The sequence below is a fragment of the Ctenopharyngodon idella genome, chromosome 3 (genome assembly GCF_019924925.1).
Source record: "Ctenopharyngodon idella isolate HZGC_01 chromosome 3, HZGC01, whole genome shotgun sequence".
Lineage (NCBI taxonomy): Eukaryota > Metazoa > Chordata > Actinopteri > Cypriniformes > Xenocyprididae > Ctenopharyngodon > Ctenopharyngodon idella.
Window position 1 is genome coordinate 31,152,881 of NC_067222.1, and position 14,319 is coordinate 31,167,199.

Consider the following 14,319-nt stretch of genomic DNA (forward strand, 5'->3'; position numbering starts at 1 on the left):
ACTTCTAACTAGTTGATGAATGTTGGTTGAGGGTTAAGAGAACTAAACTCTGAAGAATGGTTGGCCAAAATGTCATTATTGTAGTACTCCTTTGAATGTAAAAATATATTTTAATCTGCCAAATTTTAATGTCACGAGACAATTTTTAGCGCAACAAGCTTTTGAAGGATTTTTTTTTTTTTTTTTTAATAAGTGCATTTAATGAAGCTTTTATAGTTATGTATACAAAATCATTTAGTCTTTAGTCTTTTTAGGGCCCAAGCACAAAATGTGCAGGGCCCAGTTGTTTTCCTGTAATTTGTCATATCACCAGAGCATATGAACAATCACATTTGGTACATTTAATATTTGAAGAGTTTTATTCATTTACTAGTTGTGGCTCATGTAAATCATGGCCACGGGACATTTTTGACCAGTGGGTAAAACATAAGTTTGAAAATTATAAAAGTCTGCAGGTGTTTGTGTTGCATGAAAGTTAAATAAAATTTAAATCAAACAAAGTTAAAGATGACAACAAAAAAGTTTATTTTATTTTCTTCACAGTTATATAAAAAAAAAAAAAAAAAAAAAAAAAAAAAAAAAAAAAAAATGTTATTTGGAGCTAAAATAGCTGTAAATTCGTCATGGAGTGGGGTGTGGTTTAATTTCTGGGAAGCACGTGCCAGTCTCTCCTTCACTTCTTGATTAGAGACGACACGCATGTACGCCATGCAGCACACTCCGCAGGTTTCATTACAGGTAGGTAAAATAAGTACATTCTGTTTCATGGCATTGTATAGTATGTTTTCAATGTTTATAATAATGTTTTCATTGTTATAGTCGGGGGAACGGGGCCAGCACATCCGCTGAAGCCGGAGTTTCAGCATTAAGGTAACCATTTTAACTATGCATGAACTAACGTTAGTGCAAGGGTGACCAATCCTGCTCCTGAAGGCCCACTGTTCTGGAAAGTTTAGTTCCAACCGAAATTAAATCTGAAACCACTAATCAATATATTTCTAGGCATAATAGAAACTTCCAGGCAGGTGTGGAGACCAGTTGAAGCTAAACTCTGCAGGACCGAGTTTGCACACCTCTGAACTTGTCTACATAATGATTATCGCATGTTCATATGGTTTCGTTAGTTTAGTGTTTATTAAACTTAATCAGTGTAAGCCTATGTCATCCAGGCCGCTGCTAAAGCTTATGTTACTTTTCTCAGCGCTGGTGGGCTAAACCAATCATAGTTATCGAAGTAGAGCAACGCTTCAAATTTTCCCGCCCTGACCTGTGGTTGGACCATGTCGGTTAAATGGCGCTCATGTAAACAGGACGTCACCGCTGTTTTTTTCGGGGAGATTCGGAACCGCTAACGGTTTTTCGGTGAGGTGGTTATTATTGTATTTGTAATTATTATGGTATTTAGTTGTATCTATTATATTGTTATTAATTTCAACATATGTTATGATGTCAAAAGGCTAATTAATACTTACCAACAACTTGCTGACAAAAAAAAAAAAAAAAACTTAAAGCCCACTTAACCAAATAAAACTTTAAATATGTAAAAAACGAACGCGTAATTAATAAACAGGAACGCTATATATACAAATGTTAGTATTTACAGATTACTGAGGTAAATTGCGAAAGAAATGTTGAGGGGTCAATAGGTCGAGTGTACTGTAGTAAATCACAACGGTCATCTGATATGAATGAATAACGGTAATCTGATACAAATGGTTTGTGGTCACGTGATTTATGAATGGCCTCGCGACGTGTCACTGAGCTGGATGCAGGAACCCCAATGGCACGTAATGAGCGTTTAGTAATGTTACTGTATTTATAAAGCTTAATAAATGTTTCTTCTCCACACATCCACTGAAGAACCATACTCGTATGCTTTTTTTGTATGTGTAATTTTTGTGTTTTTTTATTTTATTTTTTTTTATTATACTTTGAATGTTAGGTGGGTGTTCACCCCATGCATTTTCTTGCTTGTCTGTTTTGTATTTTGTATGTTATGTAATTTAGTAATTTTTCATGAGATTTTCATATTTAATGACTGGCTTAAAGTAGATTCTTTTAAGGAGGTTCAACTTTCTGACATCAGGTAAAATATTATCTTATTAATTTTCCAGGCATTTCTGATTTTAAGTTTGTCAAATGTAGCACGAGTTGTTGTTTTTTTTGTTTTTTTTTGGGGGGGGGCAATGTTTTTAAAATATGCTGATAGAAATTAAGTTCCTAAATTTCATTTATGAAAGCCATTGGAGGTCATGTACTTGAGACTTTGCCATCTGTTTTAATAATGTTTATTCTGCTTACCTGATTCAGAAATCTGGCCTGATGTTTGGCTGTGGTGCCTCCATCATCCTGACACTCTTCGGCAACCGGTCTTTGTATGGAGGCCACCATGATTGGCCATCTGAATTCCATCGTTTTGCTACAGGTCCAGTTGTCTCTTCTCCCACAAACTACATTTTCAGGTAGAATATAATTTTTTTTTTTTTTTTTTTTTTTTTTAAACTGCAAAAACGATGACTGTATTTTATCCACAGATTTTCACCGTACAAGAGTAAACTGGTCAGGCGGTCCAAAAATTGTAAAGTTGGTTGCTTGGCCATTTTCTCTTTTTTATTTATTTATTTATTTTTTTTTATTTTTTTTGATGACCTTTGTATTGGTATTGCAAAACCATTAGATTTTTATTTTATTTTAACCACGGTGGCTGTGCTTGTCTCATGGCTCGCAACAAATTGTGGCTATACGGACATTTCTAGAAGCCTCGGTATCTCAGCTCGGTATGGTCCGAGCTCCATGAAACAAAAACTGATCTTTAGAGCACAATACAAGGTACATGTACATATTAGGGGTGTAACGGTTCTCGTTTAACAAAAATAAACCGTACCATTCTCCACTCACGGTTCGGCACACATTCGCACTGCGGTTAATCTCAAATCATTCTGAATGTTATCTGTAATATGGTTTGGTAAAAAAAACAATGTTTTGAGTTCTGCTAACTTTTGTTCCTCACAGTTCATTAGTGTGTTGCGGTTCAGCATGGCAGTGGAAGGAGACAAGCCACTGATAGAACAATCTTCATCATAAAAATATCCTGTCTGGGAACATTCTGGCTTTATACAACAGCAATGGTGAACAGCAACAGCAATACAACAGCAATGTTACAACAGCAATGGTGAAAAAACATGGACAAAACAGTCACTCTTTGTAAACTTTGTTCGATATGAGTGTTTGATTATTCAATTTCTGTACCTGAAAACTACTGTCAAGACCTTAAAATCTGAAAAGCACTGCTTTGTTTATTTCATTTAATTTATATTTTTGCTTTGTATTTATTTGTGCTACTGCTTGTAGTTTGATTATTTGCACTTTTCTTTATTTTTATTTGACAGTAGTCTTTTTCTCTCTCTCTCTCTCTCTCTCTCTCTCTCTCTCTCTCTCTCTCTCTCTCTCTTTTTTTCTTAACATAGCACATACCGAAGAGTACCGAAGTGGTGACTACGGTGACTCAACCATGATACAGACCAAAACGTGAGTAATTTGAACCATTACACCCCTTGTACATGTATAAATATTTTGCACCTTGTTTTTCCTTACACCATGTCTACACCAGACAGCAGCCTTTCAAATGTGTCAGATAGCAAAAGTACTGTTAGGCTTAAATTTTTTTTTTTTCCCCTTTACATTAGGGCTGTCGCGGTTAAGGAATTTCCCTTGTGGTATTTTTGAGTGGCTCAATATCGCGATATGCGGTATTACCGCCATATATATATATATATATATATATATATATATATTATTATTATTATTATTAATATATAGTTTTATCACCATTATGTCAAAGACATTTTAAAATATCTTTATTCTGGTAGTTAATTTTTACTAGCATAAAGATTTATTAAACAATTTTATTATTTTTTCCCAAAAAATATTTTATAGGTTAATCCTGAAAAAATTATGAGAATATATTTAAAAATGTACATTTGTAATTTTCTCTCTTTTTAAATCTCTTGCCCTGAATATTTAAATGCCCCACAATTTAAGTGGAACACAATGCAGTTGAGTTGGAAGTTACACCCATAGTTCTTGCAAAGCGCTGTAGGGCGTAGGAAAAAGGTGGACAAACCTATGGAAATTATGAAAGATGGTAGCCTGAAAACACATGTAATATAAATATAAATGCAAAACAAACTGCCATAGCTTCATAACAAAGTAATAATGCTGTAATTATATTCTTATTGTATAACATTGAATTTAAAAAAGACAAGTAAACAGTAATAAAATAAGAACAAATGAACAAATTACTAACAATAGCACAAATAAATACAATATAATAAAGATAGAAATTAAATGGACTGCTTTTTTTTCAGGTTGGTCTAACAGTAGTACTCAGATAAACTGAATAAAGAAACAAAATAATCAAATGTAAAATAACATTGGATAATCTTCATTGTAAAAATGAAATCCAGATTAATCAATTAAAGTTACAGAAGTTTAATCAGTCAAGAACAGTAAGTGATTTTTTTTCTTTTTTTTCTTTGTCTTTTGTTGTTTGATTAACAACATAGAGAACGGCACGTTTATTCGGCTACTGTCCCTTTAAGACGTGACAAATGCACGGTCACATTCTTCCTGAACTGTTTTATGTTAATACTCACCAAGATGGGCATTGTGACATTGTTTCTGAGTGTATTTGACAATTATTAAACCGCAAAAAAATTGGAGACGTGATCTGTCATTCGCACCCTCACAGCTCTCCTTCACAGATATGTGCTGCACTCTTTACTGCCTTTCACGGGATTGCGCTCGCACTCCGTCCGGAGCTCTCATCAACAGTTTTGATGAGAGCCCACGTTTGAGCTCTCCTCAGGACGGCCACTTCTATTTACATGAGCAGATGACAGCTCTCTATTGAGACAGAATTTTGAACTATCCCTTTAAGTATTCCTGTCCTGTCCCTTATATATATTTGCATACCACTATAAAAACCAATGTTTCCCAATCACTGTGCTACGGCACACCAGTGTGCTGTGGAAAATTAACAAATCCCCCCCCCCCCCCCCCCCCCCCCCCCCCCAAAAAAAAAAGTAAAAATAAATGAGAATATACAAATAAGAATATATCAACACGCCATTGGGCTGAAACATGTATCTCTATATTTTGTCATTGTATCACTTATGAGCTAATAAAATTTATACTATTGGTCATCCCTTAAAGTTTGGAGTCTGAGATCTCTGCTTGTTTGCAGTGCAAGGGTAAAATAAAGAACTGAGGTTTGCGTAAGTACAGGATTTTCTTTACTCAAGAAAAACTGTCCATTAAAGCTAGTGTTTTTTGTATTTGAAGAGCCGAGAATTATCTTTGTCTTTGCCATCTAGTTGAAGCATACAGTTTTAAATATCCTTTGTGTAGCGCTTGATCATATCATGAGGTTTTGATTATGAGATTTCAACAACAATGAAATGGAGCGCCCATAAACTACAATAAACTTTACATCCTGTACGTTGATGAAAACGTAATGGGATGCACTTACTGTCTCCGATGTGGCTGTTCCCGTGACAGACAATATATCTCTTTCATTCGCAGGTCAAAAACTTTGTAACTCCATTTGAGCTTGACTTTCATAAAATGATAATATTATGACACGTGCAAGTGTTTGACCATAGATGTATAAAGCCACAATACCAACTTTGACAACAGCGTTTAATTAAATATAAGGTTTCTGCCCGACAGCGACAATATATAAATTTGTTTTTATCACCAACAACATCATACTATGACCTTATTGTGTTCCTACCTGAAAGCTCAAGTTTCACATTGAATGCGAGTACTACTTTTAATATATCATCTACTTTTATATGCCATTTGAAGCAATTAATTTGTGTGCAGTTTTGTTATATTTTTATGTAGTGATGTGCTGTGGAATTTATTTACTTATCAAAAGTGAATAAAGAAAGGTTGGGAAACACTGATATAAACAATATAGCAAAATCTTTGAGTAGACATTTTCATTGTCTCCATGATATATATTGTCATATTTTATATTTTGTCATATCGCCCAACCCTAAACTAGTGAAAAAGTGAGGGTTTTTTTTTTTTTTTTGACCTGTGATCACTGTCCATTTTCTTCCATGTGTGCGATTGTTTTGATTATGAGAGCATGTTTTAGATCTGTCAATCATCTAATATCTCCTGCTCTTATATAAAAATTGATTGTATGGTAGTCAGAGCATTGTTCAGTTTTATTCGTTACTCAGCTTTCACAGAAATGCTGGTAAATGAGCAAAAATATATATATATAAATATTGTGAGAATCATGTTCATCAATCTGAATTCATTGGCACAGCTGCTGTGTGGTATCTAGTACTGAGGTTGTTCACAGGAATGTGTGCATGTTGCTGCTTTGTACATGGTGTTCACTGCCCAATATTGTTTGTGAGAAATAAGTATTTTAACCCACAGTAAACTTGTACATTATTTCTTATAAAATACTCTAACATCTTTTCCATTTCTTTTCTCCACCAAACAGCTTTGGAGATGGTTCAAACTAGATGCACAGATCTACCGCTAGCCCAGCTTCATTCCCACATCTGGCACCCAAGATTCATTAAGTGCAGTCCATAACCAGTGTCTGCACCTTGTCCATTGCAAATGTTATGGAATGTTCTATTAGAGCTCATTATAATCTTTATTTGAGACTGGTGTTATGTAGAGGCTGTTGTGTGTTATGTTGTGAGTAAAGTTCACCCCCCTGTGAAACAGTTTGCCTTATTTGTGTGAATATTTTACCTTTATGCTCTCAGCAGTTCCTACATTAAAGTGTCTTTTTTTTTCTTTTTTTTTATTGAAAGATTTTTTTTTTTTTTTTTTAATGTTCAATCAACTTTGGGACATAATCAACTGTGGGAAGTTAGTATCATTGATTCTGTAAGGCACTATGAACCAAATGAACATTTGTGTAGCGTGTTTCCTCCAAAGGCTTCTTCCTCATTCTTCCTCAAACATCAACAAGGGTCTTCTTTGCTGTTGTCACCATTTGGCTTGCTCATTGGAGTTTGTAAGCATCATTATTTGGACCAATATATGAATATGAAAATTGGTAGGTGTTACACTATTTCAGTGCATGAGTCAAAGAACCATCTTACACAAAGCCATGGATCACCCCTTATACAGAGCATGGTAGGCTAAGAAGGGTCTAATTTATGCTTTCTGCATAACAAAATTATGTGAACCACACCTAATAAGAAGGTAGAATTACAGTTTGAAACGAGCTTTACCTCAACTTGGCTGGCAATTTTTTGCATGTATTTTTTGTCTAATGAGGGATCAAACAAACAAAGGGTTAGATAAACAAACTACAGACTGTTGTGCATGATGGGTTCCAGAAAATGTTCATATGAGCTTGTATTTTTATTAGTATTTTAATTTATATATACTGATTTGTAACCAGATTATGATGATGTCACCCTTTGCGAATCATTTAAAGCATTTTAAATCCATGAATGCAGTGCTTATATGAGTGCCTTTTTGATTATTCTGAGCCGAAAGCAAAAAAGCTATTTAAGTGTAAGTGCAATATGTAAAACTAAATGTATCAGTGAAACTTATCAATGCAGAATCTCCAAAATAGGCATAACTACTTTTGTTGTTGTTTTTACACGTTATGTAGGCTACTCGTTGGGGAAAAATGCAACACAATATGAATTCGATGCTTGTCAAATTGTATGCAGATCAATGTATGTATTTGATATAATTAGTTTTATATTTCCATGTCAACACTGGATGCGAACGGCGCGACGCGACTAAAGAATAGACCCCGCTTTGTCACGTCCATGCAGACAACTTAATCAAGCGAGCTGCTGATCTGCCGATCCGGCGCTGCATGGCAGCATGTAATTTCAAATGTTGAAGATTCATCGTATAGACGTATAGAGGTAAGGACGACGGCTCATTAACCACTAAAAACGGTCGATCGAATGCGATGTTTAGCAGATGCTACGATCTTTCACAGACGTCTCCGCGACGTACGTGTGCCATCTGGGTCAATATAATGAGATACTAAATCATAATTATGAGAAAGTTTCCCATTATTATGACTTACAGAATTATATTTTTTACTCAATTGTGGCGGAAACGGGCTTCCATATATAACAGTGAGAGTTTTGCAGTTAAAGTACTGCACAGTGATGACCGCTTGAGAATGAGGTGTTTAGCGTCATTGTCAGTGCAATCGCTTCGCATGCCAGCAGCGATCTGGCCGGGGTTCGAGACCGACTCGGAGTAGGCTGGTTAGGATTGGAGTAGGTTTTGGAGGCGCAGCAATGACGAGAATGACGAGGTTTGTTTGGGTTGATTTCAAATATCAACAGTGTTCAACAACTAATTTGAGAAATCGCATACAGCACTTTTAAGCCTGATAATGTCAAGTCAAGTCACCTTTATTTATATAGCGCTTTTAACAATGCAGATTATGTCAAAGCAGCTTTACAGTGATAACTGGTAGCTATAACATTTTGGCTGCACAGCAGCTCTTAAAGAAAATGGTGTCATTATCCATCTTAAGTAAATTCAGTATTGATTAATTCCGATGTAAGAATCAATAGTTATTAGTTAATTTATCTATATCAGCACTGGAGTAAACAGTGATGTCATCATCCAGCTCAGTTCAGTTCGCATACAATGGTGTCAATGCAGACAGATCAAAACACTGTTCAAAAATGTCAAGTGGAACATCCAGAGGAAATCAACGGATCCTTGTGGCAGAGTGAAAAGGTTTGTGCATTTCATCAGTTTTGAAAAGATTTTTTAAAATACCTTTTTTTGAAGCTTTATTTGTCAATGACCCATATAACAAAACCTGTTGGAAAAACATTCAAATAAACGTGTATTTTCGTTAGTGTATTTGTACATCCACAGCTGAAAATGTTCTAAAATCAATAGACAGTATGGCTGTAGTTTTGATGTTAGTATTACTTTTAATAAATGCATTAATAGAAAAAAAACGCAGTGTTTTATTTTGCAGTAGCCAAGTAAAGTTGAATTGTTTGGCAAAGGTAAGTGTGTGTTTAAATCACTGTTAACTATTTTAAAAGCAGTAACATTACTTTGGAGAAATGTGTCAAATCGTTTGAGAAATACTGTAATAATGCATGCACGGTCCACGAATCTGGATCTACATAATTGTTAAAAAAAATGTCATGGGTTTTATTCGAACAGTTTTTGAATGGGGCTTTATCACTGTGCCACCCCAGTCACTGTGACACACACAAGTGCAAAAACCAGCGCCAGCATGTCATGTGTCATTCTTTACAAATTCTGCAACAAATGTAATTGCATTCACATTTAATTGCATTCCGTTTTTAACTAGCCTACTACATCAAAAATCTCTCATCATGGGTTTGTGGGAATGGATTTAGACAAAATTGCTTGTCATCGGAATCTCGTACGGAGCCCCAGATGTGACATGCAAGAAAAAAAAATAGTAGGCTAAATCACGATTTACTAATTCGTCCTCTCGATTTACTAAAACGTGCGCACGATTTATCGAGGGAACACATTAGTAAATTCACAAATAATCTATATCAAGTCCCCATAAAAACAAACAAAACAGCCTGTAAATAGCCGACCATATTGCTGCATATATATCTTTTTCAAATCAACAGTCGTTTTGAATGTCATGTGTCGATGTCTCAAGATGTTGCTTTCTCGCCCTCTAGCGTTTATATACGGGTTTGCAATCTTCTCTGTTTTGAATTCATCACTGTTTTGACTTAAAACAAACAAACAAAAAATAAATAAATAAATAAATAAATAAATAAATAAATAAATAAATAAATAAATAAATAAAAAAAGAAAAAAGAAACAAAAAGTAAATTTGTACACTGAGAGTATAACTTGCAATAACTTGCTTGGTAAATTAATTATAAATTAGGCTAATATTTTCATAAGTTTGTCAAGTGTGTGTGTGTGTGTGTGTGTGTGTGTGTGTGTCCGTCCTGGTAAACCCTCTTATGGGGACAAAATGTCCGCACAAAGACGGCAATATCCAAAATCCTTGTCCATGTGGTCCCCCTGCAGGGAAAACAGCTTAATTATACTAAATGATTAAATGGTGTTGAATATGTAAAAATGCAGAAAGTTTTTTGTGATGGGGAGTCCCCATAAAACATGGAAACCAGTGTGTGTGTGTGTGTGTGTGTGTTTTAATGTAGCAACATCTAATCCAATTTAACTAATTTTATTCAATAACATTGATGCTTTTAGCAGATGGATGCTTTTTCCCCCAAAAGTGACTTAAACTGCAATCACGATATACATTTTTATCATATTTTATCATGCATTCTCTGGTAAATAAACCCACTGGTATTGCTATATAGCACCATATGCTACAGGAAATATTTATTTAGAAAAACATAACTCAGTCTAAATAGATTTGGTTAGATTAGAAAAAAAAAAAAAAAAAAAAAAATACAGAAAGCAACATTTGCACATTGTCACTTTTTTTTTTCCTTTTCTTTTTTCTTTACAGTGAAACAATGATCCAATCATAAGCTGGATGAGGACATTACATGAAAAGATCAAAACATTTCTGACTCAGTTAAAAGAGACTCACATGAGCAAGCATTTCGGAAAACATTAAAAAATATAAACCAATTGAATTCTATTAGACCATCCATATTCCCCCAAATGTTAACAATTTAACTGAGTTGTCTTGAGCAAACAATATTATATTTAGGGTTTACAATTTCCCAGCATGCATACCTTAATGGCATTTTGCTTTGGTGACTTTATTCATTTTTATAGCTGTTGTTGTTTTTGTTGTATGACTGCGGTGTCTTCGATTTTCAGACTTCACATCTGAAGATACAGCTGATTCTTTCTATTATCTCTTGAGGTCTTAAATATGATGCAGAATGGGAGAAGTGGAGGTATGGATTTTAGATGAATGGATTGTGATGAGAAAAAAAATACAGTGCCACCTAGTAGCTTAAATATAAAGAGAAAGGGAACCCTCTGTACTACTGCACATAGATCACTGGAATGTTCTAATAATATTATGGGACTGTGAAGTCATGCTTCATTTTTACACTTACAGTAAATTATTTTCAGTGTTTACTTTAGGAAAATTAAACTTCATATTTCCGATCAACATGCTCCTTCCGTTAACTCATCAGAATATGCATTATATTTGGATGTTCTTCATGTCATTTAGTTTGCATATTGTTAAAAACATGTGTCCTATTGTAACAAAACTTACAAAATGTAGGAAAGTGGCCAATGAAGACGAAATGTTCACATAATTAAAACAGCATTGGTTTTAAAATATTCAAATTTAGAAGGTTGCTTAATGAGATTGGTAAGCAGATTTGAACTTACATGAAACCAGTACAAATATAATAATATAACTCAGATTCATCTTCCTCTAAGACCAATGCAGTTCCATGCAAAAATTATGTTTCTGGTGTGTGAAGAAGCTTTTAAAAAGCAAAGCATTTATTAGAGAACAGACTATATTTCAGACTTCATTTGAATAAGGGAGGGTCTTAAAAACTAAACAAAATCTGCTGCCCTCAGTGTTAATCTGTGATGACCCTGTTTATCAGATGAATATAATATATAAATTATATATACATAATGATGTAATATATATTATGATAATGTGACACACAATGTAATAAATGCTTTGTCAGGTAACATAAAAATGTGTTATCAAAAATAACTTTCTATTCAAGTCTTAAACAATATAAAATATGGTTGTATCAACCTGACTTTATTTCTGTCATGAGTATGTGTAGTCCACATTTACTTATAATTTATACAATCTTTCATTGCTTATGCGTTACTATTTTGTTGATAGGCTACATTAAAGATATTTTGGTAACACTTCAGGCTATACTGTTTTTAACTACATGTAGCACAAATAAATGTACAAAACATGATTACTCAGAGGTTGAGCTGAAATATTGAACACCACATGAAACACAGACATAAATAAGTCTGTTATGCCAATTGTAAGAGGGAGGGGAAGTTTAATTTGCATGTTGAATATGGCAAGAAAAAAAATTTTTTTGAAAAAAAAAAAAGAAGGTAAGACTCAAAATGATTGACTAGAATAACTAGCTTCAATTGTAGTATGGACAGATTGTAAGTCTATTTTTTTATTTGGTCAGTAACAGTAAATTTTAAGTTGGATGAAAGAAAAATAAAGTTAGAAACAAATAAATACAAATCTGCTTTAGCTAAGAAAATAGCTAAAGCATTGAAAATCCCCATTTCCACTATCAGGGCAATAGTTAAGAAGTTCCAATCAACTAAAGATATTACAAATCTGCCTAGAAGAGGACGCGTGTCTAAATTGTCCTAATGTGCGATGAGGAGGAATGTTTGAGTGGCCAAAGACTCTCCAAGGATCACAGCTGGAGAATTGCAGAGATTAGTTGAGTCTTGAGTCTCAGAAAGCCTAAAAAAATGATCAAACCCACATCCCCACAAGTTGTCCGGAAGGGCTTCAAGAAAAATCCTCTGCTCTCACCCAGAAACAATCTCCAGCATATTCAGTTGTCAGACGAGACTGAAACTTCAAACGGGACTGGCTTCTATGGTCAGATGAAACTAAAAAAATAGCTTTTTGGCAGAAAACCCACCAGATGGGTTTGGCGCACACATGGATAAAAAGTACCCCATGCCCACGGTTAAATATACTGCTGGATCTTTAATGTTGTGGGCCTATTTTTCTGCTGGAGGTCCTGGACATCTTGTTCAGATACATGGTATCATGGATTCTATCAAATACCAACAGATAAAAAATCAAAACCTGACCGCTTCTGCTAGAAATCCTATAATGGGCCGTGTTTGGATCTTCTGTCAGGACAATTATCCAAAACAAACATCAAAATAAAAAAAAAAAAATGTGTCACTGAGCACAAAATGAAGCTTCTGCCATGGCCGTCCCAGTCCCCAGAACTGAACCCTAAAGAAAATGAGTGGAGTGAACTGAAGAGAAGAAGCACCAACATGGAGCTGGGAATCTGAAGGATCTGGAGAGATTCTGCATGAAGGAATGATCTCTGATCTCTTGTCAGGTGTTCTCCAAACTCATCAGGCATTATAGGTGAAGACTCAGAGCTGTTATCTTGGCAAAAGGAGGTATTGCAAAAAGTATTGAATAAAAGGGTGCCAATGATTGTGGCCAATGTTTTTTGGAGAAAAACATTTATTTCATAATGTGATTTTCCCCCCACTTTCAATTCTTTTCCTTCAATGAAAGGTTAGATTTTTGCTAATTTTATGAATTAAAGATCAAAAGGATAACAATGCAGATTTATTTGTATAGTCATCTTTGATCATATTTATCAAGGGTGCCAATAATTCTGACCACAACTGTATGACGGAGTATTTCTGTGCCAAATATATACAACTTCCTGTTGTGGACATGTCTCGCCATTTTTTTTTCCCGAGTATGGCCCTTTATCACATAATAAAGGGCGGAATTCCTTGTATATGCACTTCTCCCTGATAAGCATGCACACACACACACCACCCAGAGCAAAAGCAAGACCATCAAACGCGCTTCGGTCGGGATACGCAGCCTCCGAAATGAGATGCAGCTCCTGTCACCAAAGGAGTGTGTTTTTGGTTGTGAGGGAAAGATTACCTTTTTTAGCTTCACAAAGAACCCAGCGTTAAGGGAACAGTGGATGAAGTTTGTTTTTCAGGGGCAGCTATGGAGTTGCACACGTATTTTACTCTCCCAATCCACTCCAGAGCTTTCCCTGGCTTCTGTCTGATCCTGTGCATGTAGTAGTCTGTCATCGTAAAACCAGATATTTTACAGGAGATCTTCACTGTTTCTCCAGGTCTCTTTATCACAGCAGGAGACACAGCATAATCTAATCGGATTTCATCACCACTGATACCTGTGGAATAAAAGACATAAATCATATTAACAGTGAGCTTCTATCATAGTGCTGTTTTCTAGAATAACACAAATGTCAAATTTACCTTGTTGAGATACAATCACCACAAATATGAAATGCCAGATGCTCATTGACACCATTGTCAAAACGTTTGCTAAATGTAAATTCTGCTCCTGTTCTTCACTGGACAGTGAACAGTGAGCTGGATTTGTGTGTTATATAGAGGTAAATCATCACATTTGCATAGTCTGCTTTCTCAGGCCTTGTACATGATTATTATTATTAATGAGAGGAGGAGTTACTAAGTCCAGAATTGTTTATTGTGGACTCCAATTTAGCTGTTTTCTTCATGTAATTTAAATTATGTCAGTGTGCTAGTTGTTGATTGTTTAGCACAATTTATGTG

At 34.9% G+C, this 14,319-nt stretch overlaps 1 long non-coding RNA gene across 1 annotated transcript; it reads left to right on the plus strand.

Annotated features, from left to right (window-relative positions):
* The first annotated feature begins 1,070 nt into the window (after positions 1 to 1,070).
* Positions 1,071 to 7,283, plus strand: LOC127509652 (uncharacterized). Its single transcript, XR_007929337.1, has 4 exons — positions 1,071 to 2,462; positions 3,013 to 3,172; positions 3,468 to 3,528; positions 6,527 to 7,283. It is a non-coding gene; the product is annotated as an uncharacterized LOC127509652 (long non-coding RNA).
* Positions 7,284 to 14,319: the final 7,036 nt, after the last annotated feature.